The 23,568-nt window shown below is 39.4% G+C and overlaps 1 protein-coding gene across 1 annotated transcript in view; it reads left to right on the forward strand.

Annotated features, from left to right (window-relative positions):
* Positions 1-23,568, forward strand: part of HPSE2 (heparanase 2 (inactive)) — a 530,253-nt gene that overhangs the window by 360,348 nt on the left and 146,337 nt on the right. The gene's annotated exons all lie outside the window — the stretch shown is intronic.

The following is a 23,568-nucleotide window of genomic DNA, read 5'->3' on the forward strand; positions in this document are numbered from 1 at the left end:
GAGACAGGGGTTGTGGGTAATAAGAGGACGAAGTCTTTCTTCGTCTCCCCTTCATTACTGCCCTTGATGTTTTGTATATGGTTGCTCATTAAATCACTATAGGGAGAAGTGGAGATGACATGCAGAAAAGACACATACGACTGTCTGAGGACATTTTCTTTTATTTTTCCTGGACTGATATTTGCCAGAGCTTTGGTGAGAGAGAGAGAGAAAAGGCACAGAACTGTTGTATAACACCATGATCCGTACAGTTTTTATGAATTGCTCTCTCATAGATTCATGGCATATTTCTGGCTGGCATATTCTCTTTTCTGGCACTTCTGGCAACCTCTGTAAGGACAAGCATGTTTACTACAGTTGTACTAGGAATTTTCATTAACAGAAAATAACGCACAGCTGATATATCAGATATTTAGTGGTCAGATTGCAAAAAGCTACTAATTATTCGGGTACAACCTCATTTTCTGGGATCGATTCAATCAACAGTTGCTTTCTGCTCACTGGCTTCTGTGTGCAACTTCCCCTGTCCAAGAGCTACACAGTGTGTGAGTTTAGCAGAGCGACAGGAAAATCCTCTGGACTCTACCCCAGTCTCCTCACTGTCCTCCCTGCTGTCATTTACTCAGATTATAATCACTTGCTGCCTCCTGGGAACCTCAAGTCACACGGTAGCTGTCGCTTGCCTCCTTTGCTCTCTGCCCAAGTCACCACACATTGTTGAAGCTATACAATCCCAGTGTGTCTAGGAGAAAGGGAACTGGTATATTTTTGGAGGTAGTTGTCATTTTATCTGATTCCTCTACTTCTCAGCTTGTTTGGAGTCTGTGAGGCCTTCTCAGCCCACTCCGTCTCCCCCAGGCCTGCCCACTTTTATTATAGTACGTAATCGCTGTCTTTTTCATTTATGTATCGTTTTGTAGTATGGAAGAAATGCCATTGTACTTGGAATTCAGACATCCTAGCTTTCTGATCTATAACCTGCTCTTGACAAGTAGTAGGGACTTAGACAAGTCGGTTTAACTTTTCTGAGCCTTGGTTTCTTCATCAGTAAAAGGAAGGTAACATCATCTGCCTCATAGAATAATTATAAGAGAAAAGGGTGATAATTTACATTAAAGTATTAGGTTGAACCATATGAAATTGCCAATATTCAGCTGTTTTTGACCCATAAGAAAGGCAGTTTCATGTGGGTCAACCTAATATGAAACTCAGATCATTATAAATGGGCGATAGTAAATGTTGAATCTGAGCTTGTTTCAGTTTGGGGAAAAGTGAAACAATGATAATTACAAGGTTGCTTTTCAGATCTCTTTCCTTATCACACAGTAAAATCACGCATTATTCCTGAGGAACATCCGTCATGGGGGCTGTAGGGAGACAATTCAGGTCTGTTCTGTATCACAACTGGCCCCTGAGGGTAAAGTACAAAAGTTTCAAGACCACAATGTTAGATAACAAGATGGTTTTTCAGGCCCTCTGGAAAAGGGTAACTTTAAATACAATGCTTTTTAATTTTCAAAAGTCTGGCTAAGTGATATTGGTATTTAAAGAATAAAAATTATGGTATAGAACATATATTAGGAGTATTGTTCCTAGAACTATGATTTTCATTAAAACACTGTCTTTAATTATTCTGTTTTGTAGATGATGAAAACGAGGTTTAGAAAGTTTAAATTAATTTATCTTTATTATAATATAGTTAATAAATATATTTAGTGACTATGACACATTTTCAACAAGAGCTTTTCTATTTTTTAGCATTTACTCAGATTATAGGGGGACAGTTGAAGGGAGGTCAAAACTGGAAGTGCTAAAAACCAACTTATGTCTTAACACGTGAGCAGTTTTCTCAAGGCTGGGCCTGCCTTTTTATGCACGTTAGGAAATGTTGGATTTACATGTCCTAAAAGAGTTTTTTAAAAATTACATCAGTGGATTATTTCTTGTCTTCGAGTGGTAATTTAATTAACTAGAATATGAAAAATCAAGGTGGCAGGAAATGATTACATTTCATGTAGGTCTCAAAAGCGGTTAGTGCCAAACTTCTAATGTCAGTTGGCCATCAACAAGCATTTCAGGGCCAACTGGCCCTGTGACTGACGAGCTCCTCTGTCTTATGTATCTCAAGACCCCAGCACCTCTGCAGGTAATTGACATACTCCTAGAATACTCATTGCCAAGGGTCCCAGGATTATCATATTTTTAGAGCCTTAAGACATGACCTTGACCACCTGCATGCCCACATGGTTTATTCCTGCAGGGCTGGCCTCATGGCTGTATGACCTGTGCAGTCACACAGGCTCCATGCTCAGAAGGGCCTTGTATTTGCCTTAATGCTCTGTTGTCACTGTCTTGACATTTTTAATGATTTTTTAACTAGGGGTTTTACATTTTCATTTTGTACTGAACCCCACAAATTACATAGCCCGTTCTGATTCCTTAGCATCCCTTCTAGGCTTTTCTGTTTTTAAATTTTCATGAAAATGCTTAACTTTGTTGAGAAGATCATGAAATACCTATGGAACATGGGGCAGTAAGGAGCATGAAGCAATACGACAAGAATAGTGATTCAGTGAGATTCTGCTCTGCTTCCAAAATGTCAAAGGCTAAAATGCCCCTTTGTGACTGTTTCCTCAGGGTAACCTTTCCCAAGTCCTTCTTACTGCAGAACTAGCTCTTTGCCGTCTCCCTGCTGGAGTTAATCTGCATCACATACTTAATATGTGCCTTATGTTTCATGTGCACTATCTCATTTAATGCTCACAACGAGGAGAGGCTGGTATTGTCACACTCTTTACTGACGAGGAAGGCAAGGGTCTGAGAGCGTCACTCATTTCCTCAGGATTTAAAGCTAGGTCTGCCTAATTGTTTGTTTGCTTGTTTGTTTGTTTGCATCACCGGCATCTTTTCCCTAGTTACAGGAAGATCCTTTTTTAATGTAATGGAAGCAATATTGAGTTCCATTGAGTTCCAGTTGAGTTCTTTAAATGTATCTCAACCCTGACCTCTTTCATTTCCTTCATCTTATCTCCTATCTTCTCCCATATTCTCATTCCTTTTTGCCCTCCATTTTTCCTCCTTCTAGACCTGGACTTCCTTTCTCACTCATTCTCCGGCCCTATTGAAATTTCTGTTTCGTTAAGTAAACGAATTCCCCCATATCCGTAACCTTTTCGCAAATAACCGCTTTGCCTTTTGTAATTTTATGACTTTGATATCATCTTGTAAACCAGCCATCACTGCACAGAAGCAATAACTTTGTGTGCATGACAGAGAATATTATTCTCCAAAGTAAACTAATCAATTACAGCAATTTTGGTACCATTATCATTGCATATTGATTGATCTCTCAGCAAATAAAGCATATTAGATAATGTAGAATTAATGTCTTTTCTATATTAATTTTACAAATATTTATTGAATACTCCATCATGCTGATATTTTAAAATAAAATAGTTATTAGCATTCAATAATTTAAATTCTATTCAGCAAAGTTCCTGTTGATTATAAGAAACACCACTGTATACCTGACCTATTTTGTTTCACCTAGACTGTTAATAATCAACTAACTGAGGTCTCCTTGCCTCTTGTCTGTCTCACTTCCCACAAAACACGCATCTGATTATGTCGTTTTAAAACAGTGATTCATTCAGTAGCTATTTGTTGAGCCCCTACTATGTGCCAGGTAGGTAGTAGACACCAGGAATACAGTAAAGAACAAGATAGGCGTAAGGACTTGCTATCATGGTGACTGCATTCTAAAGATAACTTCCCATTGTCTCCTTGTAATGTCAACTCCTTAGAACAGTATGTGGGTTTATCATAATCTGGACAGCACTTATCATTCCAGCCTTATCCTTCTGTGTTCTTCTACCTCCCTCATCCCTGGGCATGCTGTGCTCCAGTGGAGGCAGTGGTTCTTTTTCCACAGCATGCACTTTCATGCCAGTGTTCTTTCTTCTCCTAGAATGCCTTTCTTTCCCTTCTCTGACTTATTTAAAAAAAAAAAAAAACTTAACCTCTCCTTTAAAGTGGAGCTCCCATGTCAAAGTTTCAACTTCTTTACTAAGCTTTTCTTAACTAATCTAGCTACCTCAACATAGCAACTGTTGAATTGGAATTTCCTTCTTCTAACTCTTCCCTTTCTTGCTCTTTGAAACTGGGAGTTGTCCTTAAGTACTAAATTTAAAGATTTACAAGAAAAGGAAAAGCAGTAGTGGGGATGAAAAATTGCAAAATCCGTTAGCAAACTGAATACAGCACTATAATTCACCTAGGGTTATGTGAGGATTGGTTAGTCTCAAGCCGTTGATAAACACGGGGTGATGTGTAGGGGTATTAGACGAGGTCCCAGCCTCCAAGGAATTTGCAGTGTAGTGGGCAGGATACAGTTCTTTACATGAAACTGTAGTGAGTGGCATAAAATAGTAGGTAATGGGGTGCTGTTTTGGAGGCACAGACTAAACCAAATTTACAGATCTTATAACTGAAGGCATTTCATGAGACCGTTTGACTTGGCCCACGACTCCAAGCAAGAAGTCAATGACCTGATTTTACAGGTGGGGTAAGTAAAGCCCACAGGGGTTCTTGCTCAAAGTCACAGAAACAAATAGTAGCAAGAGAAGCCAGAGCCCAGGATTTTTCCTTTCCCGTGCAGAACTCTCTGTCCTATACTTCCATCAGTCAACCCATTAGTAAATCCTGTTACTTCTACAGTCAAAATATATCCAGATCCCAAACCCTTTTAACCTTCACCACTGCTATCATCAAAATGCAAAACAATTTTTACGTCTTCCCCAGACTATTGCAGTAGCCTCAGACGTGATTGCCTTGCTCCCACCTACGGCCTATTTTCAACCAACAGCCAGAGTGATCCTGTTCCTCTGCTCAAAATCCTCAAAATTTCTTCATCTGATTTAAAATAAGAACCAAGGCCCTTGGGTTGGCCTGTAGGCCCTATGTTAATGGGCTCCCGGAAATCACCTCCCCCGGCCACTCTCCTACCTCCTGCCCGTTTCTACTGCCGCCTGCTTGCTGTTCCTTGAACATGGCAGCCATGCTCCCGTCTTTGGCCCTTGCATTTGCTTTTCCTTTTGCCCAGACTACTACTCTTCCTCCAGAAATCTGCATGACACTCTTGTTTCTATTAGGACTCTGCTCTAATGTCACCTAATCCAAGTGGCCTTTCTTGGTCCCCTTTTGTAAAGGAGTGATGTCCCCCAGCCCAGTACTCCTTGTAACCTCTTCATCCTACTTTATTTTATTTTTTTCTTCATAGCATTTATCCCCAGTTTGACACATTTATTAGTTTATTTTTATTTTTTTCTCCCCCTTCTAGAGTATAAATTTCATGAGAGCAAAGAGGCATTGTCAGTCTTATTCCCTGCTGTATTCCCAGTACCTAGAATGATATCTGGTACATAGTAGGTCCTCAATAATGAATTGTTGAATGAGAGAACTAAAAAAATATTGGTAAAGATTGGAGGCCTAATCAAACTGGTTTCCATTATGCCCAGAACATGTCTTGTGTTTTCTTGATTCTTGGAATGTCTAACCCTCATGCTTCTGCCATTGAATATGTTCATCTTTGTGACCCATATTAAATCTTACTTCCTGTGTAAATTTTAAGTGTTCGAAGGAACATTATTTCTACAGCATATTGACAATTGGTCCTTGTATTAATCAGGGTTCTCCCAAGAAACAGAACTACGAGGACATGTATGTACAGAGATTTATTATAAGGAATTACCTTATGCAGTTATGGAGATTGGCAAGTGCAAATCTGCAGTGTGAGCCAGCAGGCTCAAGACCCAGGAGAGCTGATGATGCAAATAAAGTCCAAAGGCATCTGCTAGACTGCCTCTTGCTCTCTCTCACTCGGGGAGACCAGTCTTTTTGTTCTATGCATGCCTTCAACTGATTGGTTGAGGCCCACCCACATTGTGGAGGGCAATCTGCTTATTCAAAGTTCACTGATTTAAATGTTAATCTCATCCAAAAATACTCTTGAAGTTGACACATAAAATTAACCATCAGAGCCTCTGAAAAAAATGACCCCATTATGAAATAAATCTGTGAAACCCTGAATTAATTATGTTTGTCCACTGTAGTCTTCTCAGAGTCTAATATGTACTGTCCATTTCCAGGGTGTGCACCCTTTGGGACTAGAGTTCCAGGCACATGCTTTGGGAAAATGCTAAACCAAAAGGTCACTAAGATTCTTTACATTTCTAAAAGGTCAAAGTCCTAATTGACTTGCCCAAGGCCACGTGGCTGCATAACATTAGCGATTAGACTAAAGCTCAGTTCTCTTGCACATCCATTGCACAAGGTTACTTATTGCTGCTTTGTAATAGCAAAAGGTTGGAAACAACCTACTGGTTTATTTAGAGGGAATTGATTAAATAAAATCCATGGTATATGCACATAAAAAAATACTATGCAGCTTAGAAAAGAAAGAGGAAGCTCTTTGTGTACTATTATGATACAATCTCTAAAATACATTATTTTGGTGAAAAAAGGAAAATCAAGAACCATGGTATATAGAATATTATATTTTGTATAAAAATGTGTATTTGGTAGGGATATATGCTTTGCTTATATGTGTTTAAAATCACTGATAACATGTTTTGCCTCTAAGGAGAGCAGGGTCATTAAGGTGTAGAGGTGGGAGGGAGACTTTTCACCACATGCCCTTTGTTCCTTTTGATTTCTGAACTTCGTGAAATGATTGCCTATTCAAAAACACAAACTAAATAAATAAAAGTCACTCTCGAGTGATTCTAATGAAACTGGGTAGGAAAATGCTGGACTGCTTGTTGTTCTCCTAGACCAGAATCTTTTGAAAGTTCATTAGTCCAAGTTTTTTGGGTTTTTTTAAAGATTTTATTGGGGAAAGGGAACAGGACTTTATTGGGGAACAGAACAGCGTGTTCTTCCAGGACTTTTTCCAAGTCAAGTTGTTGTCCTTTCAGTCTTAGTTGTGGCATGTGCAGCTCAGCTCCAGGTCCACTTGCCGTTGTTAGTTGCAGGGGGTGTAGCCCACCATCCCTTGCGGGAGTCTCATGCTACCTCCAGTGACTTTCCTCATGTGTCCTTTGAAAGAGATAATCATGTCCCTATTCCCTCCTCCTGCCTCTCCTACTTCTCAGCCCTCACACAGGCTTGTGATTCCCAGGGGAACTCCAGTTCTGGTTATTCTGTTTCTTCCAGGCTTAATACAACCTGAGAGGAAGGCTGAGGGCAAGTGAGAGGAAGTGTCATAGCAAGAGGGGCCAAGGAATGGCTAGAAGCCCAGATTGAAGGTGCACATCCTGAGATGAGCCCTGGTCTCCGGTGCCAATTCAGTGTACTCCCTCCTTACATTTCACCTTTCTTCTCTGAAAAATTCAGATAATTTACTTGCATCAGGGATGTTTTGAGGCTCAAATAAGATTATAGATGAAACTGTGCTTGGCAAACACAATGGGTTCCATATATATGAAAGTGAGGAATTTGCTTTGGGAGAGTAAATTGCTCCAGGTGCATCCACTAACATAACAATAAAGCAGCATTGTTCTTGGTGGCTGCACCACCATCCCTCATAAAGGAAGCAGGAAGTGTCCATATCTTCTTCAAGCTCTGGAACCTCAGTCTGAGTGTATAAGGGACATGATGGGGAAGCTGAAACTCAGAGGCACAGCCAGGAATCCTCTTGCCTGTTCAGACGCGCTCACTGACCAGCACTTCACCACAGTCTTTCCTGTGGCCAAGAGAAGCTGTGGTGTGTCAGGGATTCCTTTTCAAAGCTGCCTTTTTTTATTTGGGGTACAGTAATTTCACAAGTAGAATATGGATTCATTTTCAGAGGCAGTTGAAGGAGGCCCAGTAATGAGTTGCATGGTCTTAGACCAACGATTTCACCTGTCTGGGTCTCAGTTTCCAAGTCTGTAAATGAGAAGGTCCTTAGGACTATATAGCCCGTTCCAATTCTAAAGCAAGAAAACTACCCAGCACAATTGGTAGAAGGAAAACAGAAATCCCAGGCATTTGTGCAATTCTGCATTCCAACTGTCATCAAATGTAGACAATAAATTTGCAGCAAGAACCACTCCAGGATCTGCTCTCCCTTGTTCATTAACACATGACCATTCTTTTCCCCTCATGCGTACTTCAGTTTGATCTGCCCCACCAGCCGCACTTCCTCTCTTCATTCAGACAAATAACCAGCCTAGTAGCCAAGAATGAAATTAGTAGCAGGGGGAACAGCTTAGTTTTAATGAATTTTAATTGAACAAAGACTCATAACTTTCCCATTCTCAGCCCATTAATACTTCACAAGTTCTCAGTGAAGTTGGCCACACCTCCCTCTGACGGAGGAAGATGCTGACACTCGTGGCATCTATTGGCAGCTCTCCTTTCCACCTCTAAGAAACGGACCCATTTCCCTGTCAAATTTCAATTCTACTATGGCATGGGTTTTGTTTATTCTATTTTTAATTTTTTTAATGTAAATTTGTTCAAAGGAGACTCTACCTTCTCTTTTCTGAGGTGAGAGGGTGATCTCAGAAGAACTGTCCATAGGACTCTCTTACTGTCTTGTTTTATAAGTTAGAAATGGAAACAGAAAGAATTATGTGAAAACAGTTGTGTATCCAACTAATAATTAATAAGTATTAATATTTTAAGTTTTGCTTATGATATTTTATATAAAACAAAACATCATTGATATAAAATTGAGGTCTATTTGTTCCTGCCCCTCATCCCATTACTTCCCAGAGATAAACCACTTACATAACTTTAGATTGTATACTTGCAGTCTATGTTTATTTTTATATTTTTACTAAAGCCACAGGAATTTATAAACTATCTATTGTACTGCTTTGCACACGTGAAACATTTACATAAATTACTTAATTGAAACTTACATAAAATCACATAAATACAGAGTGATAACACTCAGATTCTGCAAATTGCTTTCTTTGCTCATCATGTTTTTAAGATCTATATATATTGTTACATATAAATTTATTTCATTGATTTTCTCTGCTATATAGTATAATGAAAAACATTTCCAATTATAAGATCATAAAAATATCCTGTTTTTCTTAGACTTTTAAAGGTTTTTTTAATACTTGAATCTAATTCCATCTGGAATATATTTTTCTTTCTAGATATGAATTAGAAATCTGACTTCATACTTTCTTCATATAGTTCCTGCACATTTGGATAAATTTATTTCCAAGAATCTTATAGGTTTGCTACCCTTGTAAATGTTAGCTCTTTAATACGTTTTCTAATTAGTTGTTTTCAGTATTCAAGAGCAGTATAGATTTTATATGTTCATCTTTTAAGTAACTACCGTGGTAAAAAGTTCTCAGAATTTTTCTGTAGTTTCTTTAGCTTTTCTATAGACCGTCATATTGCTTGCAAATAGTGATAAATTTCTGTGCTTTCAAATTTTTTAAAATTATTTTAACTAGTTAGGACCTTCAATGCAGTGTTAGTGCTAAGGGTAATGGAAGGCATCCATGTCCGTTCTTGACTTAAATGGGAGTGACTTAATTTTCACCACAAAGTATGATGTTTTCTCTGGGTTATTGATAGATGGCCTTAATCAGGTTACGAGGACCTTCTTATCTTCCCGGCCTGTCAAAGTGTTGTTTTATTATTATTGTTTTAAGTAATGGAAAGTGTCCATTTGTATCCAGCTTTTCTGTATCTATCGAGACGATCATGTGTTTTTCTCCTTTAATGCTATGATAGTGTATTACATGGACAGAGTTTTTCATACTCAATGGTCCTTCCATTTATGGGATAAGGCCTATCAAGACTAGAGTATTTTTTAATATATTGCTAGATTCTATTTGCTACTATTTTATTTTTAAGATTTTTGTTTCCATATTCATAAGTGAGATGATTCTATAATTTTGTTTTCTTGCTCTCTTCTTTACTGCCTTTCAATTCAGTGTTCTACTATCCTCATAAAATGGTTTGAGTAGTTTTCTTTCTTTGTCTATTCTTTGCAACAGTGTATTTAATATAGGTATTATTTGTTAAACTTGTATGTAGAGAGCTTCTGCTCTGGTCAGGAGGGAGTAGTTTATATTGGACTGACTCTCTCACCAAAAACAACTCTAAAAGCTGATCAAATAATAAAACAACATTTCTAAGGCACTGGAGTAAAACCAACACAAGGAGACTTGGACTAGGATCCTTGAAAGAAAGGAAATTCATGAAGTGAATCCCATGTCACCATCATCCCTAGATTGTTTTTTTCCTCAGGATATTTTCCAGATTACCACCTAAGAGAATAGCGTTTAAGCAGAAAACAGCATTCTTACTGCACTAGGGAGACAGAGTCAGAATTTGGGGCTGCCAAAAGTGGCCAGGTTTTAATGGGTAAATTCCCAGAGAAAAAGCAAAGCCCAGAGAAGGAGCCCAAAAATATGAATACAAATTTCCCACAAGTCATTGGTCAGCTCCTCAGCTGCATATACAAGCAGCAAGACCCCTAGAAACCAGCAGCTGAGAGGCTAAAGTGCTGCACAAAGATTTCAGCAACCACGTGGTGACAGAGAGACGGAGAGATGAGCGCTCAAGTCCTGCTAACGTGTAGGGGCTTTAATAAACTCCCCTGGTTTTCAGTTGAGACTCTGCAAGTCTCATACCTTAGGAGTACTGACCATGCGTTGAAGTAAGGAAAGTAAGAGCAAATCTGAAATAGAGCAAATCTACCAAAGCTCTAAATCAAGCTTCAGTAGAACCAAGGTGATCTGTTGGTATTCTACATTCTTTCCAGAAGAAAACATAACAGTCTTTGGAGAATGGCAAATCATCCACAGCCTTTAAAAACTTCCACTCACAATGTCCAAATCCACTTGAAAATTATGAAGCGTGCTAAAAAAAAAAAAAATAGAACTAAGAGACCAGAAGCTAAAAGAAGAGAAACACATGCAGAAACTTGCACATACGAGGTCTGACAATTAGGTTCACGAACTTATTGCAACAATGTTGCCATCCTTTTTTTGATATCAGAGGGATTATTGATTATGAATTTGTACCAACTGGACAAACAGTGAACCAATTTTACTATTTGGAAGTGCTGAAAAGGCTGCGTGAAAAAGTGAGACGGCCTGAACTTTTTGCCAACAAGTCATGGCTCTTGCATCACGACAATGCACCAGCTCACACAGCACTGTCTGTGAGGGAGTTTTTAGCCAGTAAACAAATAACTGTATTGGAACACCCTCCCTACTCACCTGATCTGGCCCCCAGTGACTTCTTTCTTTATCCGAAGATAAAGGAAATAGTGAAACGAAGACATTTTGATGACATTCAGGACATCAAGGGTAATGCAACGACAGCTCTGAATGCCATTCTAGAGAAAGAGTTCCAAAATTGCTTTGAAGGGTGGACTAGGCACTGGCATCAGTGCATAGCTTCCCAAGGGGAGTACTTCGAAGGTGACTGTAGTGATATTCAGCAATGAAGTATGTAGCACTTTTTCTAGGATGAGTTCACGAACTTAACTATCCGACCTCGTGTACAACAAAACGTTTGCGTCCAGAATGGATAAAATATACTGCTAGACAATAAGAAAAGACAGGGAATTTTATCTTAACAAGGACAAAAGACATGAACAGACGCTTTACCAAATGCCCTGTTTCATGTATGGAGCGGCCCTCTGAGATTTATGATGGAAGTTGTAGCCCCCAGTTCCCACCCTTGAGGCCTATGCTTGATCCAGGTTGTCTTGATACCACTCTGATTTTGAATCCCTATTTATTTCTACTATTTGGAGATTTCCCTTCAAGTTTAGCCAATATTCTTTATTTTATTAGTGCAGCACTTCTATATGTTTAAGATCGGAGGGGCGATTCCTCATACCCAGTCCGTCATGTGTGTTTACTTAAGTCCAAATTCCATTTTTATGAAGTCAGTTTAGATTAGAGTGGGTAATATGGCCCTGGATTGTTTCTGGATTCATGACTTATATTATTATAAATCATTGCAGGCACAGTAGATTAGAAGAGTTCACAGAGAAAGGAGCTCTTTAGACCAGGAAGAGGGGAAATGGAGTGCTCTGGAGGTTTCTATAGCTGTTGGAAACCTGTGTTGAAAGACCACGTGTACTTTCTGCACTTGCTTTTCTGGTTGACTTTACTTTGAGGACTTGCTGTTTGTCACTAGGGACCTGGTGGGTTTTTGCTTGTTTTATATAAAGCAAAGGATCTAACCATTTACAGTGATCCAATGATTCTCAACCTTTGGATCTACTCACAAATCCTATCTCCTGTGATGCTGAATAAAAATGACTCCACCCAGGGCCAGGGAATACGCATTTAACAAACTAAGATGTTGATTTACATGCTCAAGTGTGAAACCATGACAGATAGGTAGGTACATGTATGTTAACCCTACCAGTGATGGCTGAGTATCAACTGTGGGAAATACAACAGATAATGCTTAACTCAAGAGGATAACTCGTATTTTTCCAGCTGCAAAGAGTTTCAATTGTTTAGGATGGCAAGGACTAGCAACCTATGGCCTGCAGGCCAAATCCAGCCTATCAAGCGTTTTTATATGCCCAGAGAACCTTACAAAATGTTATTTGCATTTGCAAATGGTTGAAAAAAGTCCAAAGAACTTTGTGACTTGAAAAATCCTACGAAATTCAAATTTCAGTGTCCATAAATAAAGTTTTATTGGAACACAGCTATGCTTATCAATTTGTGAATTGTCCATGAATGTTTTTGCATTACAATAGCAGAGTTAAGAAGTTGCAACAGAGACCATATAGCCCCCAAGCCCTAAATTACTTGCTATCTGTATCTTTGCGGAAAAAGTTTGCAGACCCCTGGACAAGGCTATAGGCCTTTACTGTTCTGTGCAGGCCTATCAGTCTTCCCCAGGATGCCTCTATGTCTTCACTTCACCCCCAACACACACAATACGCGCACGCGCGCGCACACACATGTCCCGACTGAATGTCCTGCAGTGAAGCCCTGAACTATCTTCTTCATTGTGAAAAAAGAAATAAAAACTGTCCTGTTTTCATTTAGAAAGATCCTTTAACTTTACGTGTGAAGTATTCTGTGATTTGGGGGGAAATATATTCTGGAAATTTGAGGTAACTCTGATTATATTAATTCAATACTTTACCAACTTTTGGTGCCACTTAGAAGGGCCAGTTCTAGCCCAAGGAAAACATAAAAATGTCTAAAAAGTTTTAGAAGGGAAAATCCATTTACAAGTTAAAGGTTAATAGATTCATGATTGAACCTCAAACTATATTGTATCAAATACAACATTTGATCTGACAAAGGAAAGAATGTTTTTAAACTTGACAAGATAATACTACCTCCTGAAGTCTTCCCAAATGTTTGATAAAAGACGCATTTTGGAGAAAAGAAAATAAAGCAGGAAATAAGACTAAAGGGCTCTGCTCTGCTCTGCTCTGCTTTGTGTATATAGAGGGCTACATATATAGTTTGTGAATTATTGAATGCCTTTTTTCCCCACAGTTTCTCTCAACTTTCCCTCTGGCCATTTTTCTGTCCAATAGCAAAAAGATAAAAATAAATGAGGAAGAAAGAGTAAATGAAAAATAGAGTTAGAAGAACAAGAAAGCAATAAGAAAGATTAGCACTCTAAAACATGGATAAGCTGGTTTTCTTCTCTTGTTAGAGATGGGCTACAAATTTGATTCTATACTTTCAAGTAGACAAGTCAAAGTGGTAAATAAAATCTAGTATACATAAGTCAGAAACAAAACTAATTTTTCATGAAAAATATCATTTTTGTGATACTAAGCCTTGAGGTAAATTTTTCTGGTGGGTCTTAATAAAAAGTCTATTATATGATGATATAGATGCTGTTTTACACACACACACACACACACACACAATATAGACACTTTTTGCCTATCCTATGCTTTCAAAGACATGGATACAAAATGCACATTAAGGAAAAGGCATGGCATAGAAACTTAGACAGTGCAAACCAGCAGTGTTTCTCAATCTTATATATAAATGAGAGTGTGAAAAATCAAGCTGAAACAGGAAATTTACATGAGACCTTGGGGCAAGTAATTTTGTTTTGTTTTCCTTACATGTTGGGTATATTCTTGTGTGCATCGGTTGGACAACGTCATATGAAAATGCGATTTCACTAATGCCAACTAAAATATACAATTCTCATGTGTGGAGGGGACACCCAATGGTGTCATCTGACTATGGGTCAAGAGGAGACTTTGAGCCTTAGATCTGAAAAGGGCCTTAGAAATCATCTTGCTCAAAAATGGCAAACACGTCACACATGTGCCTTTATTTCTTACTCTCATTACCACAGCAGACATGACTAATTGATCACATTAATGCACTAATTGACAATGCAAAGTGGAGATAAGGCTATTTCTCAACAAGACCCTTAATGCAACTACTACCAAAAGATTAATGCAGGCATACACAGTAAGAATGCTTAAGTGGACTTCTGGTTGTAGCCCCAATATGTAAATAGTTTGGAAGGTGTTACTCTCATTCATTCAACAAGAAAAAGCTAAACAGTTTGAAAATGAAGAACTTTTCTTGGACCCAGCAGAGAATTAAGATTGCAGGGCAAACTAACACCCTGAAATCTGGAAAGACAGGTGAATCCAGAGTCACCACCCAATTTTGCTTCCTTGAAACAGAAAATACTGAAGCCATAAACTGGTAGGAATACTTACATGGTACTTTTGATAAAAGGCTAGAGACTTAGTTTAGAAAAGCTTGAGAAAAAGAAAATCCTGGAGGCTTCAGTCTTAGACCCCTGCCCCACACTTTTTTGAAGAAAAATCCCCTCGTAGCTCTGGCCAGGGAAAGGTAAGCGTGAAACATAACCAGAGCATTCTCTATAACCAAGGTCAACTCTCCAAGAGAAAAGTCATACCAGAGCCTTATCCCATTTGGGGAAAGGCATTCTTCTCACTTTAATCCCTCTAGCCTTCCTGTCTCACTTAAAGGGAAAAAGATATACCACAGGAAAGAAATTGTGATGTTTATAGCCCAGAGATAGAGACCTACTAAAAACTGAGATTGAATCATAAAGTCAGGGAACACATTCCTTCTTTTCTACCCAACTACCACACCAGCAGTGCGCTACTATAATAACTGAATTACAGCTGAAAGAACTGCAAGACACAGCCTCCCTGAGGATGAATAATTAAGGCAGCCTAACGTCAAGAGATGACAACCAAACAAGGACATTAAAGGAATTTGAAGCCTCTGGTACCTACAACTACAGCAAACACAAAACATAGCTCAACACCTAGCCCAAATCCTCACACTGGATGTCTATTTATCTCAGTTTCCCAATTCAGCATGTTAGCTTTCAACAAAAAAAATTTCAAGGTGTACCAAAAGGCAAGGAAAACATAATCTGAACAAACAAAACAAGCATCGGAATTAGACTCAAGTATGACACATATGTTGGCATTATTAGACAGTGATTTAAAAATAACTATGATTAATATGTGAAGGGCTCTAATGGAAAATGAGAATAAATGAATAATGTAAGCAGAGAGATGGAAATGCGACAAGATCAAAAGCAAATACTAGAAACCAAAAACACTGTAACAAATGAAGAATGCCTTTGAGGGACTCATCAGTAGACTCAGGAAAAACCTAAGGAATTAGTGAGCTTGAAGATAGGTCAGTAGAAATTTTTGAAACTGAAATGAAGAATGAAAAAGAAAAAAGAAAAAAACAGAATAGAACATCCAAGAACTGTGGGACAGTTTCAAAGTGTACAACATACACATAATCGGAATATGTGAGGGAGAAGAAAGAATAGAAGAGAACAATGAAGTAATAATGGCTTGAAGTAATTCAAGTATTGAAGTAATCATGGCTGAAAACTTTCCAAAATTAATGGCAGACACAAAACTATAGATACAGGAAGTTCATAGATACCAAGTAGGGTAAATACCAAGAAAACTACCCCTAAAAATAACACATTCAAGCTGCAGAAAACCAAAGAAAAAGAGAAAACCTTGAAAGAAGCTGGGGGCGGGGCAGGGGGAAGCAAACTTTACCTGTAGAGGACACGGATGAGAAGTACAGTCATGCGCCACTTAATGACAGGGACACATTCTGAGAAATGCATCATTAGGCGATTTCATCATTGTGCGAACATCATAGCTTGTACTTACACGAAATTTGATGGTCTAGCCTGCCACACACCTAGGCCATATGGTGTAACCTATGGCTCCTAAGCTACAGCCTGTACAGCATGTTACTGCACAAATTATGAGATTAAATCAAGCACAAGAGAAAATGATGCAATCAAGAGACTCAGTAAACATGAGCTGTGTGAGGCTGCTGCCAGTGTAACATGGTATAATGTTACATACTGTTTTACAGCAAACTGTTTTTTATAACTAGAAAACAGAAAGAGTACACTCTAAAATAACATAAAAAGTGTAGTATAGTATAGTAAATACATAAACCAGTAACAGTTGTTTATTATTGTTGTTACTATTATTATTATATACTGTATATAATTGTATGTAGTTTTAAAAGACTGGCAGTGCAATAGGTTTGTTTGTACCAGCATCACCACAGACACATGAGTAATGTATTGTGCTGTGACATAACAACTGGCGACAATGTCACTAGGGGATAGGAATTTTTCAGCTCCATTATCATCTTATGGGACCATTGTCATATATGTGTCACAATGTCTGTCACTATGCAAAGCATGACTTTATATGCTTTTATTTTTGCCCTTCTCTGAGGAGCATAATGGAACCAGGAAGTATCACTTGAGATTCCTCAGAGAGGCAGATTTTTATTTTTTCAGATATCTGCCTCATTTCGGAACTTGGGTCCCTCAGCTAGGTGGTAAAGGAGTAGGGGCAGGTTGCCCTCAGGAAGCATTGCTGTGCCAGCATTTCTGGTAAATTTCTTGAAGAACTCTCAGAAAAAAAGGGACTTGATTCTCTGAGTTTCTGGGAGTTTGTTGTGATTTATTTTGTCATTCTCAATAAGTATTTACTTTTGTACCTAATTTTGTGTTTTGTACTTTTTAAAAAATTAATTTCAGGTGTCCAAAATAACATAAAGATTAAACATTTACAACCCTCACAAAGTGATAACCCTAACAAGTCTAATATCCATCTGACACTGTACCATGCTATTACAATTGACTATATTCCCTATGTTGTACTTTACATCCCATGATTTTATATATATATATATATATATATATATATACACACACATACATATACATATACGTATACGTATACATATATATATATATATATATATATATATATATATATATATAATTAATTATAGTTGGCATTCAGTATTATTTTATATTTGTTTCAGGTGTACAGCCCAGTGGTTAGGCATTTATATAATTTATGAAGAGATCACCCCAATAAGTCTAATACCCATCTGACACCATACATAGTCTTTACAACATTAATGACTATATATGTTTTGTACTTTTGATTTCTTTTTCTTAAAGAGCATCCCACACATTAAGTTTCAGCCCCAAAACATGTGGATCCACTCCTGCCCACACTTTGGGTGCCATCATCTGCTATGACTCTGACAATTCCCGGAGGTGCCCTCCTCAGAGACCCTCCGATGGGCAGAGCTGTAGATGGCTTTCCCCCCACTCTCCTTCCCTGCTTCCTGTAGCGCTCTCCTCAGCACTGCTAGGACAAAGAAAGGGCCAGCTGTCTGAGCCTCTGCCAAGACACAGTGTCTCTGCACAGACAGGGTTCGTGGGGGAGAATGGCCTGGGCCATTAAGAGAGAAATCAAGAAAACGGGGCCCTGAGGGTAGCACTTGAGCCTCAGGGCCACCCTTTTGGCTCATTGTGGGTTAGATTATACAGGCAGTCCTGCTTTCATTCAATGTCTTTCTTGAGCGCCCATTATGTTTCTGTGGGATTGCCCACAACCCTGACCTTTACTTGTACCATTTTTCAACGAAAACAATTTTTTCAAAGTGCCAACTCTTTGAAATTCCTGAACAACAACGCTTTAGTTAGCTGGGTGACTCCTGTATGGGTTTCTAAGAAACCCAAAGAAACACCTACATTCTGTAGGATTTGTTGTTGTTGTTTGGTAACAGTATTCATTTCATCCAAGCTTTGCATGCCCAAAGAAGTTGTAAACACAAGACAGGAAGGTTGATTCATTCATTACAAAGAAGAGCAAGCATAATGTAGCCTTAGAAAGAAAACCTAAAGGCCGGTGCGAATGTGCTCAGCAGGAACCCAGAGTGGGGACCTTTGGAGGAGGGGCACATACAATTCACAAACCTTTGGAGAGCCTCAGGTCAGCCTCTCCAGTGTTTGGCTTCGAGGTGTCAGAATAGATTTTATAGGTCAACAGGGTTGTTCTAATGATTATCCAAGATTTCCCCCCTTCAGTGGGGAAGGCCCCCGTTTTATGGAATTACCTGCCCAGTCAGCAGGCTGGGTGTTAGAATTCCGAGCAGACTGCCCCTCCTCCCCAAGAGCAGCAGGCAGCAAAATAGGCCCGGAAATTCCTGAGCATTGGGAAGCCAGCACTAATGCAATTACCTGAAATAAAAGAAGGGGTCAGATAATAAGGGGCAAAGGTTTTTCCTTTTAAAGTAAAGAGCCAGGTAAACAAAACCAGCTGCCCCTGGAGCCAACAAACTCTCCTCATTAAATGTTTTAAGAGGCTAATGGGCATAAGTGGCTAATTGTAGAACAAGACTGAAGATGGAATCTAAGGGTCTGGAGGAGGGGGAGGGGTGATGGGATTAAGCTGGCAGAGGCGGACAGGAGATGAGACCTGCCCCTGGCAGAGGATCCCTAAGTGGGCAGAATGGAATTGAAGTAAAAGTAGGAGGATTTGACCCCGGGAGTCTCTAATGTTTCTGTCGGTATCCCTGTGACATGGGCCTCGGAGTGTTAGCTGGGACAGTTTGCAGTTTAGATGCTAGTAGAACAGGATCTGGAATAAGTGTCTAAAATAACTAATTATGGGAAATGTTATGTGTATTTACTGTGCAAAGCTCTGAAAGGGTAAACAGCAAAAGGTTAGCAATGGGTCTCTCTAGGCTTTGGGCTTATCAGCGATTTTTCATTTTCATGCTTTAATTTTGTTGATGTGCATTTTCTAATGACTCCAGGATGAGCCTTATTTCTTTTATAATAAACAAATAAAGAGCAAAACTTTAAATAAGATGAAAGGTATTAAACTGGAAATAAAATTTAAAACTAAGGAGGGCAAGCGAGTTGGTGAATAAATTGGTACGTGGTTCCATTTACTTCGTATACTCTGCCATCCCCAGGTGTGTGCTTGCTATGACTTACCAATTACAGGCCAGCAGCAGGAGTATAGTATCGAGTCCACGCAGAAAGGTCTCACCCTCACTGTATTTGTAATAGTGCCCAGAAAGGCAATTTCTGCACACCGTCTCTTGGTTTCAGCTTTCAGTTGAACAGCTCAGCCACTGGTGGTGTGATCCTAAGAGAGGCTGAAATTTCAGTAGAGCTAGGAGGCGGCTATGATTTACCTAAAATAATCCATCAGTCTTAGTGTTGGTAGAACCAGTCATTATGCCAGGGTTTATGTGGAAGATACCAAAGCACCTCTAATTGATGAATTTCCTTCCTCTCTTCTTTCTTTCCTTCCATCAATCCATCTGCTTTATTTGGTCTTCTGACACCTTTGTAGCCATTACTAAACTAATTAACTTTTGTGGAGAGACTGGTTGGTAGCTCAGATTCATATTTATCATCCTAGTGAGAAAGACAGAGAAAAGCAGAGTTGCCCCCAGGTCACTGGACAGTCCGTTGGAATCCAGCCCGACTTCCTTTTACCTAGTCTTAGTGAGACAGGGCCATCGTCATCATTTTTAACAACTAATTCTTTCCAAACGGTTACACAGGCTACTCACCTCCTTCATGTGCAAATCTAAATGATACACTGGGCCCTTTACCACAGGCAGCGACTGTCAGAGAACCATAGCTCTGTAATAGGCAGGAATTTTTAAAGAACCATAAATAATGGACACTTAATGTTTCCTTAGAAACCTCACACTTCTGAAGGGTAAGTGCAGCAAGCTAACTGTTCAAGGGTTTCCCAAGAAAAGGGTTTGGATATTTATCAGACTCATATCTATGGTTAAATTATCCCTTTCTTAAAAGTGACACTAAATTCTAGGGCAACAAAGTTCATGTTTCCATAGTACAATATGAATGTGGGTGTGAGTTTGCACATGAAAATTGCTGAAACTTCTCAGTATAATATAGAGATTCCTTGGACATCCAAATGGGAATTTGACTCAGACTGAGTTTATTAAAAAGATTGTGATGGTCCGGCTGAGAAAGGAAGAGACTCTAAGACCGTGCTCGGGGCCATATTTGAGACAATGTACGGGGCCATATTTGAGAAGCATTTTAGAGGGTGTCTGACATCTCTGTTAACTTCTCTTATTCTTTTTGGAGAGTTCATTCCTTATAAACTGAAGAAGACACCCAGGTCAACATTTCCTGGCTCAGTTTTAATCTGTACCACCTCTTCATACCTTCAACCTCTGATGTTTTCTGCATACTTGATATTTCAAACAGCATCATTCATTTCCTTGATAAACCTAGAACCTAGTCCGACTGGCCTACACATCCTTGGCACCAATGTTCTTCAAGACATTCTTTCTCATAAGCTTGTGGTCATAACTGACTCCCTTCCTCTTTCTTACACTCTACAGAAGCTTTATTTTATTAGTGCTTCCTTCACAGGCTCTCACTTTTTACTTCTTTCCATGACCTCCCTTACTTAGACCCAGATCTCTTCTCGCCTGCACTATCGAGATAAGATAACCTTGTCACCTTGGTTTCCTGCCTGGAGCTCTACCCTCTCCAGTGTAATTCACAGCCCACAGGAATATGCTGACACCAACTGAAAATGATTGAATCCAGCTTGTTATGTTAAAAGTGGGGCCAAGAGTAGGCTCTAAAGAGCTTAAGCCAAAGTTCTTACTGGAATTCCTCCTCTACGTGTCACATGAAGGAGGAACTGGACGGTTTCTGGGTCTAAGAAAGCAGCCATTGAGTGACAGTAAGAGGGAACAAATGTTAGGCCCGTGTTAAAAGAGCCTTTCATGGATTTGACCTGTGGTACAGTGGGACAGCACTAGTAGTGTATGAAAGTGGCTTCCCTGGCCTAGATAGTCACTTCTCAGGGATGTTACAGCAAGCTTACATGTGTGACAGCACGTGACTGTTAATGTCTTTTGAAGCTCCCCATTTTTGCACCATAATCACATTCCCTCCATCCGTCCCTCTGCCTCCCACCTCCTGGGAATCCAGCGTCTGTTCTTGCTGCTCCGCTCTGCCCTCATTCCAAATCCCACAGTGGATGAACACACTCTCCTCCTCCAGGCAGATGCGCCGCTGCTCACCCCATCCCATGGCTGTTCAGTCTAGGTTGCTGCCACCTTGGGCCCTGAAGTGACCTGGAAGGTAGATTTGGTTATTGAACACCTTTCATGTGCCAGGTTCTGTGTCTAGCATTTTTCTTGATTGGAACAGTAACCCTGTGAAAACACTATAGTTTCTTTTAAATCAATTTTAAAGAAGGAGAACCCCAATATCTTATAAGTAATATATGGCAAGGCAGGGATTAAATCAAGTTCTGTGTACTTGAGAAAAAGGACTAAAGGAAGGCGGGGAAGAGTGAAGGGCCGCTCAACCCTGGGCCATGGCTTGTGTGGGATAGGGAAGGTGTTCACAGGGAAGCCTTCCTATTGCAGAAGTACAGCTGGCATTTTCATCTCCATGAGCATTAAACTATATGTGTGACCAGCAAAACTTATCAGTTCTGATGTTTAAAATAGTTCCTGGGCACTAACAAAAGGAAAAGAGAAAACTATAATACATGTGATTAAATACATGTGATGAAAAACGCTAATTACAGGGCATTTTTATCATATGCCTAGTTATCATGTAATGTAGTACCAAGTATCCACGTCCTTCAGTCCGTGTCAGATTAGCATCGCATGAATTATTTTTTATTTTACGACTATGTTTTCATATGCCTTGCTTTCGCATAGTGTGCTTTCTAGTCAAGTTGTTAAAAAAAATCAGAGGTGCTAATAGTGAACTACCAATCGGAGGAGGTTGTGATAAAGGACATGGACGCGCCCAGCATGGTGTGTTGCACATAATAAACGTTGATTGGATCTGAGTCTCGCATCTGTACCAGCAACAAGGGGAAAGGTCATGTCATCGTTTTGGTTTATTCCCTGCTATGAGGAACCACATAAGTTTTCAAAAGCAGGGACCCTTTGATACAACAATTCCACTTTTAGAATTGAATACTCACACTAATTTAAGGAACGAGTCCCCTATTGTTTATGATCCCATCTTTGTGAGCTGAAAATTAGAGAAATTAGGGGGGAAAAAAAAAGGAACTGAGTTGCGGAGCGCCTACTGCGTGCCAGGCACTTCAGATTTGTGGGCTTCAACTTTTAATCCTGAGAAGTAGTACGTCACCTCTCTCTTCAGAATAAAAATGGAGGCCAATAGAAGCCAAGTATCTTGCGCAACATCTCAAAGGTAGTAAATACCTGATTTGGAATTCGAAGTCAGGTGTCTCTGGCTCCAAACTCCATACTATTTCCCACATACGAATGTTGGATTCTGTGGAAATTTCTGAGGGGGTGAGGGAGACCGAGGGGAAGTCTGAATGGGTGGCGCTCATCTCCCACCTGCCTCACAATTTAAAAAACCCAAAAATATAGAAACCAGTGTACTAGTGCATCACATACTGGTCTGGGAGTTTAACGTTAAAAAAAATTTGTACATAATCCTATAATACATACTGATAGGTTGGTGTTATTAAAAATGAAATAAGCTATCATTAGCCATAAATCAAGAGGACCTGAGTGGGCTGGAAAAGGCACCCACGAGCTATAAGCATTGATTTCAATTAAATTGATTTAATTTGGAATTTTGCAAAGATGGGAGTGGGAAGGTTTGAGACAGTGAAGGCCGCCTAACCCTCGGCCTGTCTCAGCTTAGTCTTCAAAGTAAGGATTCCCAAAGAGGTTCACAAAGAGGGTCCCCACAAAGGTGGATGGACATGTTTTGGTCAAATGTTCACAGCATAGTATCAGCATAATGTGCTGATTCGCTTAAGCTGCCTAACAAAACCCACCACCACACCAATGACTGCCAAATTTGTTACTGTTTTCGGAGAGGGCTCCTGGACTTTACTCTGTCTGACTCATTTATTTGTTCATTCATTCACTCACCCATTCATTCACTTTGGGGGTTGTAGGAGAAGGTTGACTACAAGACATTTTGCCCAGAGACGTGAGCTGGAGATGAAAATTTTGAGACCCATTCACTGCACTAAATCTTATTTTTGTGGTTGGGGTTTGTTTTCTTGTTTAAAGGTGTGGAAACCTATCAAAATATTTGAGTATTCTTCCAAACCTCTCACATACCTTTATTACTTTAAGGTATGGGTAGGGATTGCATGGGATGGGTGTTAAATTACTTTCCCTAGGGGGAGAAATAATAAGCTTTTCCCCATTACCCAATTTGGTT

The sequence above is a fragment of the Rhinolophus sinicus genome, linkage group LG07 (assembly GCF_036562045.2).
Source record: "Rhinolophus sinicus isolate RSC01 linkage group LG07, ASM3656204v1, whole genome shotgun sequence".
In the NCBI taxonomy this organism is placed as follows: Eukaryota; Metazoa; Chordata; class Mammalia; order Chiroptera; family Rhinolophidae; genus Rhinolophus; species Rhinolophus sinicus.